The sequence below is a fragment of the Panthera tigris genome, chromosome X (genome assembly GCF_018350195.1).
Source record: "Panthera tigris isolate Pti1 chromosome X, P.tigris_Pti1_mat1.1, whole genome shotgun sequence".
NCBI classification, from domain to species: Eukaryota; Metazoa; Chordata; class Mammalia; order Carnivora; family Felidae; genus Panthera; species Panthera tigris.
The window spans coordinates 127051865-127065499 of NC_056677.1; the positions used below are offsets into that span (position 1 = coordinate 127051865).

Consider the following 13635-nt stretch of genomic DNA (forward strand, 5'->3'; position numbering starts at 1 on the left):
ATGGTCTTCTGTTAAGTTTCTCAGGATCCACATAAGAGTGAAAACATATGGTATCTGTCTTTCTCTGTATGGCTTATTTCACTTAGCATCACACACTCCAGTTCCATCCACGTTGCTACAAAGGGCCATATTTCATTCTTTCTCATATAATAGCCACTTTAAAGTCTTTGTCAGATAATTTCGCCATCTGTGTCATCTTATCATTAGTGTATGTTGATTACCTTTTTGTCATGCAAATTGACATATTCATGGTTTTCTTCACGTACCAAGTAACTTTGCATTGCATCCTGGACATTTTGCCTATGACTTTGACTCCAGGTCTTGTTAAGTTTTACGAAGAATGTTAATACTTGTGTTGTAGCAGGCATATGACCTGGTCAGGCATAAGCTGCACATTCTGCCTCCTTCTCTGGCCTGTGCTTCTAGGGTCAGCCCACTTTCCACAGTCTTTGCGCTACTGTTCTGGCCCTTTCTGCATGTGCACCGCCCAACAGTCAGCCTGGGATCTAGGTGTTGGTCTCTCCCCTGTGATCATTCTTCGGTATGCTCATTGAGATCAGATCTACCAGTGTGTTTTAACTTTCATTTGTTTGCATGTAATTTTTTTTATATTCTTGACTAAAACTTTATTTTTAAAAATTTTTAAATATAATTTATTGTCAAGTTAGCTAACATACAGTGTATATAGTGTGCTCTTGTTTTCGGGGGTAGATTCCCATGATTCATTGCTTACATACAACACCCAGTGTTCATCCCAAGAACTGCCCTCCTCAATGCCCATCATCCACTTTCCCCTCTCCCCCACTCCCCATCAACCCTCAGTTTGTTCTCTGTATTCAAGATTCTCTTATGGGTTTGCCTCCCTCTTTTGAAACTATTTTTCCCCTTCCCTTCCCCCATGGTCTTTTGTTAAGTTTCTCAGGTTCCACATAGGAGTGAAAACACATGATATCTGTCTTTCTCTGACTGACTTATATAACTCAGCATAACACCTCCAGTTCCATCCACGTTGTTGCAAATGGCAAGATTTTATTCTTTCTCATTGCCAAGTAGTATTCCATTGTATATATAAACCACATCTTCTTTATCCATTCATCAGTTGATGGACATTCAGGCTCTTTCCATGATTTGGCTATTGTTGAAAGCGCTGCTATAAATATTGGAGTATAGGTGCCCCTATGAATTAGCACTCCTATATCATTTGGATAAATTCCTAGCAGTGCTATTGCTGGGTCATAGGGTAGTTCTATTTTTAATTTTCTGAGGAACCTCCACACTGTTTTCCAGAGTGGCCACACCAGTTTTCATTCCCACCAACAGTGCAAGAGAGTTCCCATTTCTCCACATCCTGGCCAACATCTGTTGTTTCCTGAGTTGTTAATTTTAGCCATTCTGACCAGTGTGAAGTGGTATCTCACTGTGGTTTTGATTTGTATTTCCCTGATGATGAGTGATGTTGAGCATCTCTTCATGTGTCTGTTGGCCATCTGGATGTCTTCTTTGGAAAAAGTATGTATTCATGTCTTCTGCCCATTTCTTAACTTGATTATTTGTTTCTTGGGTGTTGAGTTTGGTAAGTTCTTTATAGATTTTGGATACTAACCCTTTATCTGATATATCATTTGCAAATGTCTTCTTCCATTCCATAGGTTACATTTTAGTTTTGTTGATTGTTTCCTTTGTAGTGCAGAAGCTTTTTATCTTGATGAGTCCCAGTAGTTCAATTTTACTTTTATTTCCTTTGCCTTCAGAGACGTGTCGAGTAAGATGTAGTAAGTTTTTATTTCTTCTTTGATTTCTTCTTTGACCTATTCATTGTTTAGTAGCATGTTATTTAACCTCTATGTATTTGTGGGCTTTCCAGACTTTTTCTTGTGGTTGACTTCTACTTTCATAGTGTTGTGGTCAGAAGAGTTGCATTTTATGACTTCAATCTTTTTTAATTTGTTGAGACTTGTTTTGAGAACTAATATCTATTCTGGAGAATGTTCCCATGTGCCCTTGAAAAGAATGTTTCTTTTGGGGTGGAATGTTCTGAATATATCTGTTAAATCCATCTGTTCCAGGGTTCCTGGGTGGCTCAGTTGATTGAGCGTCTGACTCTTGATTTCAGCTCGAGTCATGATCCCAGGGTCATGGTATTGGGCACCACATTGGCTCCACACTGAGCGTGGAGCCTACTTGGGATTCTCTCTCTCTCTCTCTCTCTCTCTCCCTCCCTCCATCTCTCTGTCTCTCTCTCTCTCTCTCTCTCCCTCCCTCTGCCACTCTCCCCTGCTTACACACACTCTTCCTCTAAAAAAACCAAAAATCTGTTCCAGAGTGTCATTCAAAGCCACTGTTTCCTTGTTGATCTTCTGTTTGGATGATCTTTCCATTGATGTAAGTGAGATGTTAAAGTTCTCTACTATTATTTGTATTACTATCAATCAGTTTCTTTATGTTTGTTATTAACCATTTTATGTATTTGGGTGCTCCCATGTTGTATGCATAAATATTTACAATTGTTATATCTTCTTGGATCATCCCCTTTATGATTATATAATTTCATTCTTTGTTTCTTATTACAGTCTTTGTTTTAAAGTCAATTTTGTATGATATAAGTATAGCTACCCTGGCTTCCTTTTGACATTACTTTCTTGAGGCAAGGGAAATAAAAGCAAAAATAAACTATTGGGACTACATCAAAATAAAAAGCTTCTGCACAGTAAAGGAAAGAATCAACAAAATAATCAGCAACCTAAAGAATGGGAAAAGATATTTGCAAATGACAGATCCAATAAAGGGTTAGTATCCAAAATCTATAAAGAAGTTATAAAAATCAACACCTAAAACTGAATAATTCAGTTAAAAAATGGCCAGAAGACATGAACACACACTCTAAGAAGACATACAGCTGGCCAACAGATGAAAAGATGTTCATCATCACTCACAATCAGGGAAATGCATAATCAAAACTACAATGAGATATCACCTCACAACTGTCAGAATGGCTAAAATTAGCAACACAGGAAATAACAGATGTTGGCTAGGATGTAGAGAAAGGGGAACCCTCTTACACTGTTGATGGGAATGCAAAGTGGTACAGCCAGTCTGGAAAACAGTGTGGAGGGTTCTCAAAAAGTTAAAATAGAGCTTCCCTATAATCCAGCAATCGCACTACTAGTTATTTACCCCCAAAATACAAAAACACTAATGCAAAGGGATACATGCACTACTAGGTATATTACAGCATTATTTACAATATGCAAATTATGGAAGCAGCCCAAGTGTCCCTCTATACGAATGGATAAAGAAGATGTGGTATATATCTACCATGGAATATTATTCAGCCATGAAAAGAATGAAGTCTTCCCGCTTGCAGTGACATGGATGGAGCTAGAGAGTATTCTAATTGAAAACCTAATCCTAAATCAGACTCTTACTCTAATCCCTAACTGCTAACCAATAACCCTTAACCCTAAGCCCTCACCTTGACCATAACCCTCTACCTAAACTCATCCTTCTGTAGAGGTCTTTGAACTGCAGGACAATAGGCCCATACCACCACCATGGCCCTATCCCTGACTCTTATTCCAGGCATAAACTAAACCCATGATCTGAAAAAATAAAACATTTGATGTGTATATACAACGGAATATTATTCAGCCATAAAGAAGAAGGAAATCTTGTCATGTCATCTTAACCCAAACCCTAACCCCTAACCCCTAACCACTAACCACTAACCCTAAGCCCTCACCCTGACCGTGACTCTCGTCTTACTTATCCCTCTGGAGAGGTTTCTGAACTGAGGGACAATAGGCCCATACCCTCACTCCAGCCCTTACCCTAGCCCTATCCCTTATTCCAGCCCTCTTCTGAACCCTACTCCAAAATATGAGGAAAGAAAAGATCCATATTACTCAGCTATAAAAAAGAATGAAATCCTGCCCTTGCACCAACATGGATGGAGCTAGAGAGTATTATTCTAATCAAAATAAGTAAGAGAAAAACAAATACCATATGATCTCACTCATATGTTGAGTTTAAGAAAGAAAATAAACAAGCAAAGGGGAAAAAAGAGAGGCAAACCAAGAAACAGACTCTTACTGATAGAAAACAAACTGATGGTCATTAGAGGGGAAGTGGGTGGGACACGGGCTGGAGGGGTGATGGGTATTAAGAAGGGCACATGTTGTGATGAGCACTGGGTGTTGTATGTAAGTGATGAATCTTTGAATTCTACTCCTGAAACTAGTATTACATTGTATGTTAACTATACTGGAATTAAGATTTAAAAGAAACTTAATAAATAAAGATCAGATCTACCCCTGCAGGGGTGAGGAGAAGCGGACCATGACCCCAGTAGTTCATAAACAGCTTCCCTGTGCTTTTGTATCTCTGCTCTCTCTCCAGTATTTTCCAGTTTCCTGGGACTCTCATTCTTTTTCCTCTGGCCCCAAAACCCCTCACTTCTGTGACTGAGACAAGTCAGGGTTCCAAGTGGTGGTGGTAGGACAGAATTTAAAAAAAAAAAAAGTTTTTATCCCTCCCCTCACAGAGCCGCAGCTCCCCCTAATGGAGAAGAACGTTTCTCTCCCTCAGATGTTTGGCTCTTCCAGTTTTCCCTGCAAGCCACTTCTGCTGCCAAGATAGCAAGTAGGATTGCCTGGGATCTGGGGTGTGAGAGAATACAGTATGGGGGACTTTCTGACTTTCTCTGAGCTTTAGAAGTTCTCACGCAGACCGGAGCTAGACTTCTGGAGTTTTCTCTCATCTGTACAACAGTGATATCTTCCAGGTGTTAGGCTGCTTTGAGTCCAGTGTGGGGATAGTGGAAGGGAAAAATGATGAATCCACTGCCAGTTCAGTGGTACTTCTGATTTGGGATTTTTTTCCTGACCCACCTGCTGATACTTACTTTCCAGTGTTCTAATAGCTGCTCAGGCATGCGACCCAGCTTTTATACTTAGGTGCTCAGTAGGAAAGGCAGGTTGCCTGCGCTGACTAGATTTTAACTGCAACTAGAACCCAATCCTTGGCTTTTACCTTGAGTTTAGTAAGTATATTTTATGTAACTATGGGTATATTTGGATATTCCTATTATAGGATATCTTCCCTCCTATTTTTGTTCCCCCCCCCCTCAGTTTTGGCCTTCTTTTGCAATAATTACATTCTTTTTTTCCTCCTTTCACTTTTCCCCCTGTTAACTTCTGAAGTTATACACTATTCTGCTATCCTTCTGTTTCCCTAGAGACTACAGCATGCATAGTTAAACTATGGAAGTCTAAAGTTAGTAATTTCTTCTGAAACGACATAAGGACTTAGGAAACTTGAATTTTGATCATACTCCCTGCTGACTTAATATGTTATTATTGTAAGGTATTTTACTATTATCTTCTTAAAACTTTGTTATTGTGGTAAGATACATATAACATAAAATTTACCATCCTAACAATTTTAACTGTACAATTCAGTGGCATTAAATGCATTCAGAATGTTGAGTGGTGACTACTTTTCTGTTTTCTGTGCCTATCAAGTTGACTATTCTAGGTACTTCATTCTAAGTGGAGTCATACATTATTTGTCCTTTTGTGTGTGTCTTATTTCACTTAGTGTAATGTCTTCAAGATTCACCCATACTGAAAAAAAAGATTCATCCATATTGTAGCATGTCTCAGAATTTCATTCTCTTTTAAGGCTAAATAATTTCCCATTGTATAGATTTACATTTTCTTTGTTCATTCATCCATTGATGGACACATTGGTTGTTTCCATCTTTTGGTTATTATGAATAATGCTGCAGTGAACATTGGTGTGTAAGTATCTATTTGAGTTTCTGCTTTCGGTTCTTTGGGTATATACCCAGATGTAGGATTGCTGGATCATATGATAATTCTATGCTTAATTTTTTGAGGAATTGTCATACCATTTACCCCAGTGGCTAAACCACTTTCTATTCCCCCAGCAGTGCATGAGTGTTCAACTTCCCAACAAACTCACCAACACTTGTTTTCTGGATTAAAAAAATATATATTATAGCCATCCTAATGGGTGTGAACTAATATCTCATTGTAATTTTGATTTTCATTTCCCGAATGATTAGTGATGTTGAGCATCTTTTCATGTGCTTTTTTGCCTTCTGTATATTTTCTTTGGAGAAATGTCTGTTCAAAACTTTTTGCCATTTTTTTAAAAGTTTATTTATTTATTTTGAGAGAAAGAGAGAGCACAAGTGAGGGAGGGGCAGGGAGAGAGGAAGAGAGATAATCCCAAGCAGGCTCCACACTGCCAGTGCAGAGCCTGATACAAGGACCGAACCCACCAAACCCCCGAACCGTGAGATCATGACCTGAGCCTAAATCAAGAGTCCTATGCATAACAGACTGAGCCACCCAGGTGCCCCAACCTTTTGCCATTTTTGAATTTGGTTATTTGCTTTGTTGTTTTTAAGTTGTAGGTGTTCTTATATAGATATATGAGATATATGAATAGCAAATATTTTCTCCCATTCTTTTCATTCCCTTGATAGTGTCCTTAAATGTACAAAATTTTTAGAGTTTTCATGAAGTCCAATTTATCTATTTTTTTCTTTTGTTGCCTGGACTTTTGGTGTCATGTTGAAGATTTCATTGCCAAATCTGATGGTATGAAAGTTACTCCCTATGCTTTCTTCAAAGATTTTTATGGTTTTACCTCATAAGTTTAGTTGTTTGATCAATTTGGGGTTAGTTTTTGTATATACTGTGAGGTCAAGGTCCAAACTTACTGTTTTTCATGTGACTATCCAGTTGTCTCTGCAGTATCTGTCGAAGACTGTCCTTTCCTCATTGAATGGTCTTGGAACCCTTGTCAAAAATCAATTGACCAGATATGTGAGGGTTTTTTCTGTACTGTCTCCTATTTCATTGGTTTATATGCCTGTCTAGTCCTAAATTTTTCATGTTCAAAGAAAGATCATTGCCCTGGGTATAAATGGTTTACTATATTTGTTCTCAATATTAAATATGTAGCAGAATTTCTTCTGTATAATATTTCTTATTAAATATTAGTAGAAAACATACTATGTAGTAACTGACACTTTTCTTCAAAGTACTACCTCCAGGGGCCTATCCAGTGACTTCACAGCAAGTGCCTATATAGAATGGTAAGAAGAAACCCTTTTAGGATATCAAGAGTGGGAGATATATTTAAACAACTTTTTAAAATGTTTATTCTTGAGAGAGAGAGAGACAGAGACAGAGACAGAATGTGAGCGGGAGAGGGGCAGAGAGAGAGGGTGACACAGAATCCGAAGCAGGCTCCAGGCTGTGAGCTGTCAGCACAGAGCCCGATGTGGGACTTGAACCCACAAACTGTGAGATCATGACTTGAGCCGAAGTCAGATGCTCAACCGACTGAGCCACCCAGGCGCCCAAGAGTGGGAAATATATTTAAAATTCTCCATGGCTTGCACTAACAGAAAAAAAAACATGATACAGATAATTAAAAATGGAAGGTAATCAATCCACATCCTTTCCTTGCATTGGAAAAAGAAATGGCAGCCCTTTGAGATATGATATCGCAAAGGCTTTATGAGAAAGGAACCCTAGAAATGGGGAAGAGATGGGATTTGTGGCCGTGCAATAATTTAGAGAAAGCTGTTCCAGAATTAATAGATAATCCAAAATAGGAATAATCAATATGCACATAATGGAGATATAAGTATAACTTACTTTACATTCTTGGTTTGAGTTATGAGCTACTGTTTGCTGCTGGTTTTTCTCCTTTACTGCAGGGATTTTTGTTGTTATTTCATTTTGTTTTGTTTTATTTGCCATTTTGCTCTCTGGGATCATTTCCACTCTTCATTAAGCAGGTAAAAGAAAAGTGAAATGTAATAAGGCTGAATTTGTTGTTGTTGTTCAAGACTTGCAATGGGAGAAATTGTTAAGACGAGCAGAATGTCTGGAGATTTTCTGACTTCAGGTTTTTCATCCAACCTGTTTCTAACTCATTTTAGTCCATTATTTCTGTTCTGCCTATTTGGCAATGTTTTCATGATTTAAATTTTTTCTTTACTTGGTTAAAAATTGTTTGCAATCAGCAGTTCCCCTTTTTATAGCTTCAGTGCACTCCATAAATGTCATGTGATATAATACAGTTAATTGAAACTGTGAAGTCATTCAGTCTACATAGCCTCACCACCAATTAACTCATGTTTTTTTGTTGGTGGTGTTAATTTGGAAAAACGTTAAAAATACAGGAAAGTACATAAGATAATAGCCATCCATACCTCAAAGTCCTGAATTACTAAATGTTAGTATTTTGTCATAATTTTTTCAGATAATTTTTAATGATAATGATGTTATTTTACAAATAACAGCAAAATAATCTTGGCACACCTCCAGTGCTAGTCACCCTCCACCCCTCCAGAGACAATGACTGTGATGAATTTTATGTGTGGCCTTCCAGAACATTTCCATTCTTTTGCTATGGAAAAATATATACTATTATTTTATATGATTTTTAAAAATTGATTATGATCAGTATCATTTTGTACTTATTGCCGAAAAATTTTTTTTTCTTTTTGTTTCAAATTCAAAAATTTTTTAATTGAATTTTTAAAAATTTATATCCAAATTAGCTAGCATATAGTGCAACAATGATTTCAGGAGTAGATTCCTTAGTGCCCCTTACCCATTTGTCCCATCCCCCCTCCCCCCAACCCCTCCAGCAACCCTCCATTTGTTCTCCATATTTATGAGTCTCTTCTGTTTTGTCCCCCTCCCTGTTTTTGTATTATTTTTGCTTCCCTTCTCTTATGTTCATGTGTTTTGTCTCTTAAAGACCTCATATGAGTGAAGTCATATGATTTTTGTCTTTCTCTGACTGACTAATTTCACTTAGCATAATACCCTCCAGTTCCATCCATGTAGTTGCAAATGGCAAGATTTCATTCTTTTTGATTGCCGAGTAATACTCCATTGTCTATATATACCACATCTTCTTTATCCATTCATCCATCGAGGGACATTTGGGCTCTTTCCATACTTTGGCTATTGCTGATAGTGCTGCTATAAACATGGGGGTGCACGTGTCCCTTCGAAACAGCACACCTGTATTCCGTGGATAAATGCCTGGTAGTGCAATTGCTGGGTCATAGGCTAGTTCTATTTTTAATTTTTTGAGGAACCTCCATACTGTTTTCCAGAGTAGCTGCACCAGCTTGCATTCCCATAAATTTTGTTTTTAATCTTTATTTTTGAGAAAGAGAAAGCAAGGGAGCAACAGAGAGAGAAGGAGACGCAGGATCCAAAGCAGGCTCCAGGCTCTGAGCTGTCAGCACAGAGCCTGACGTGGGGCTTGAACTCACGATATGTGAGCTCATGACCTGAGCCGAAGTCAGATGCTTAACTGACTGAGCCACCCAGGTGCCCCACCGAAAATTTTCTCAAAAGAATTCTGTATATGCTATGTTACTACTTCTTTTCCTCTCATTCTCTCTTGAACTTATTACAGTAAGGACTCTGCCTGCCCCCATCGTTCTTCTTTCAGTCATGTGTGACCTCAGTATTACCATAACCTATGGCTATGTCTCAGTCCACATCATGTCTTACCAGTGGTATTTGATACAGCTGACCACTCCCCACTCCTCGAACTTCCCTTTTCACTTGACTTCTAGGACATCATACTCTCAACCCATTGTTCCTTTTCAGTTTTGTCTTTCCCATCACTGAATACTCGAGTGCCCCAGAGTCAATCTCTGAGCACCTTGTCTATCAACATTCATTCCCTCGGTGACCCCATCTACATCATGGCTTTAGACGTACATTTATACGCTGATGATTCCCAAACTTGTATCACCAGTCTAGAGCTCTTCCCTGTTACCAATGTATATATCCAACTGCTTAATTGACACCTTCACCTGGATGTGCAATTGGCATCTCAAACTGTACAGATGCAACACTGAACTCCTGATCTCCCCAAAGCTGTTCTACTCACAGCCACCCCAATCACAGCTGATGGCAACTTTGTCTTTCTAGGTGCTCAGGCCAAACACGTTGGAGTCCTCCTTGATGCCTTTCTTTCTTTTGCTCCATAAATGATTGGCTTACAGAATAAGTTAGATCAAGCCACTCAGGTGCAACTGCCCCTGCTCCCGTTTCTCTCGGAGTAAAAGCCACGGTTCCCCATGGTCTCTCTGTCTTCATATCCTGGCACTTTTGCCTTGCTTAGTTCATTCTAGGCACAGGACTTCCCTGCTATTCTTTGAGCACACCAGGCACCCTCCCAGCTCAGGGTATTTGCAACTTTTTATGCCCTGTGCTCGCAGCACTATTTTCCTAGATACTCATTTTGCTCACTACCTTACTTCCTTCAGGGATCTGACCAAATGAGTCCATTCTTGACTACCCTATATAAATAGCACCCCACTATTACCCGATGAGTTACTTTTCTGTCCTTATCTTACTCAACACTTCTATCACTCAGCCAGCATGTACTCATTAAGCATCTACTATGTTCTAGGTACTGTTTTAGGAAAGGGGATATAGCAATAATCAAAAGGAACAAAAATCCATGTCCTTGTGCTACGTACATTCTAATGGGAGGGAGTACACACAATAAATAAATAAGGTGAATTTCTTCACATTCTATGAAGAAATTTAAAGCAGGGAAGAGTAAGAGTATTGGGGTAGGTTTCCATTTTAAATAGGCTGGTCAGTGAACACTTTATTGAGAGTATGACTCAGTCTTGAGTAGAAAACTGAAAGAGGAGAGGGAATAGGCCACATGGAAGATCAATTCCAGGGAGAGGGAATCATCGGTGCGAAAGCCCTGAAGAGTGTCATGAGAGAGTAGATAAGATCACCTAGGAGTCAGTGTAGATCTTTAGTAACACAGATCCAAACAGTGAGCCCTGGGATGACCTGTCATTCACGGAGCAGGGAGATGCAGAGGAACTTGCAAAGGAGGTAGAAAAGGAGTGGCCGTGGGCACCTGGGTGGCTCAGTTGGTGAAGCATCTGACTTCAGCTCAGGTCATGATCTCACGGTTCGTGAGTTTGAGCCCCACGTTGGGCTCTGTGGTGACAGCTCAGAGCCTGGAAACTGCTTCAGATTCTGTGTCTCCCTCTCTCTCTCTGCCCCTCCCACACTCACACTCTGTCTCTCTCTCTCTCTCTGTCTCTGTTAAAAATAAAATAAACATTAAAAACATTTTCAAAAAAAAAAAAGGAGTGGCCAGTGAGGGAAGAGGAATGCTTCTTGAAACACTCTTAGATTTGGAAACACCATACTCTCTTAGTTTTCCTCCTACCTCATACCTGTTTTCTTTTCTTTTAATTCTAGGGTTCTTAAAATACTGTTTTTATTTGAGTACAGTTGACACACAATGTTACTTTAGTTTCAGGTGTACAACTTAGTGATCTGACAAGTGTATACATTATGCTGCCATCTGTCATCACACAACACTATTACAATATCATTGACTATATTCTCTGTGCACTTTTATGTTGACCTTTTATTCCCATGACTTATTCATTCCATTGCTAGAAGCCTCTATCTCCCATTCCCCTTCACCCATTCTTTCCCTCCCTCCCTCCCTCCCCTATGGCAACTGTCAGTTTGTTTTCTGTATTTGCAGATCTGATTCTGCTTTTTATTTGTTGTTTTGTTTTGTTTTAGATTCCACATATAAGTGAAATCACATGGTATTCGTCTTTCTCTGTCTGACCTATTTCACTTAGCATAATGCCCTCTAGGTCCATTCATGTCGTTGCAAATGGCACAGTCTCATCTTTTTTTTTTATGATTGCATAATATTCAATCTTCCTTCTCTGCTTGTCTATCGATGGACACGTGGGCTGCTTTCACATCCTGGCTATTGTCAATAATGCTGCAGTAGACACAGGGGTGCATCTATCTGTTTGAATTAGTGTTTTCATTTTACCTGGGTAAATACCCAGTAGTGGAATTACTGAATCATATTCTGGTTCTATATTTAACTTTTTGAGGAATCTCCACACTGTTTTCCACAGTGGCTGCACCAGTTTGCATTCCCACCAACAGTGCACGAGTGTTCCTTTTCCTCTGCATCCTTGCCAACACTTGTTGTTTCTTGTGTTTTTTATTTTAGCCATTCTGACAGCTGTGAGGTGATATCGCATTGTGGTTTTGATTTGCATTTCCCTGATGGTAAGTGGTGTTGAGCATCTTTTCACGTGTCTGTTGGCCACCTGGATGTCTCCCTTGGAAAAATGTCTTTTGCAGGTCTTCTCATTTTTTAATTGGATTGTTTGGGGTTTTTTGGTGTTGACATTTATAAGTTCTTTGTATGTTTTGAATATTAACCCCTTATCAGATATGTCATTTACAAATATCTTCTCCCATTCAGTTGGTTGTCATTTTGTTTTGTTAATGCTTTCCTTTGCTGACTTCACAGCTCTTTTAAGTCTTCATTTGGACTTCTCTGTGCAACTTCTATAATTCACTATATTTGCCAGTTAAGCTCCAAAAGAGGATTAGAGGAGTATCATATGATGCTAGGTATGTCTATATATGCTAGAAGTAAGTATGGGCCCAAGCCTGGAGAAAGTAGACTTAATAGGAATATAAGGGAATGGGGGTAGAGCTGGGATACTCCACAGGAAAGGATAGGCAGCTAGGGTCCAACCACTGAAAGGTAGACTCCAGGTTAGGAAACAGTAACCAGATGGCATGTGTTGTTAGTATATAACAGAGACTGAAGCAAAATGTGTGGATCGCAAAGTAAAAACTAAAAGGCTACGAAAAGAGCCAGGTTATATCACAAAATTTTCCCCCCAAAGTGAACAGAATAGGGCCCATTTCCTAGGGAGTTTGCGTGAATGAGTACAAAGCTGTACCTAGCATTGGCTGGACTGTGGAATGGGGATCTCACCCCTCAGGCATGAGTAACTACAGACCCAGGTGAACTGAAGGAGGCATACACACCTAGGTTCCCTAGAAGGATTAGGTGCCCCATCTGGTCACTGCATGGGGCTATTCCAGGGTACAATATCTGATAGAATCATGGAAGTGGACCAAGGTCTCAGTCCTTGAGCAAGAGCAATCTTGATGATTTCTAAGCAGCACTGTTTGTAAGACGGGAAGTCATAGCAAGCCCTCTGTTTGGTCCTGCAGAGGCGACAGCCCTGTACCCTGCAGAGAGGTGGGGGCTGCTTCTCAATTGCTGCCATGGTGTTAAGACAACAAGAAAGACAGGAAAACTTAACCTTAACCTTAAAACTTAACCTTACTATCAACTAAAATTCTATTAGTCATTTTTACTTCTCCCCTATTCACTTCTCCCAATATCCCCCTGGGGATTTTTTAAGATCCAAGAGCAAAACTTCACAATTTTCTCTGTTAAACTTCAGCTTATTCATTTGGGATCCTATCTCTGGCTTGGAAAGTACACTAATGTTTCTGAGTCTATTTAATATGTTTATTATCCCTTCCAGTATATATGTTATCCACATGTTCAATGAGCATGGCATCTATATTTTCATTGATACCTTAGATACAGATAATCTGGAAGACCAAGGACACAGTCCTGTGCATATCACCAGAAACCTCTCAGCAGGTCAACACATTAATCATTAGTCTTTAGATATTAGTCATTTCAAGTCTCTAATTTACCCAGTTGTCCTTAACT

At 39.2% G+C, this 13635-nt stretch overlaps 1 protein-coding gene across 1 annotated transcript in view; it reads left to right on the forward strand.

Moving 5' to 3' along the window:
• Positions 1-13635, forward strand: part of VBP1 (VHL binding protein 1) — an 81430-nt gene that overhangs the window by 42151 nt on the left and 25644 nt on the right.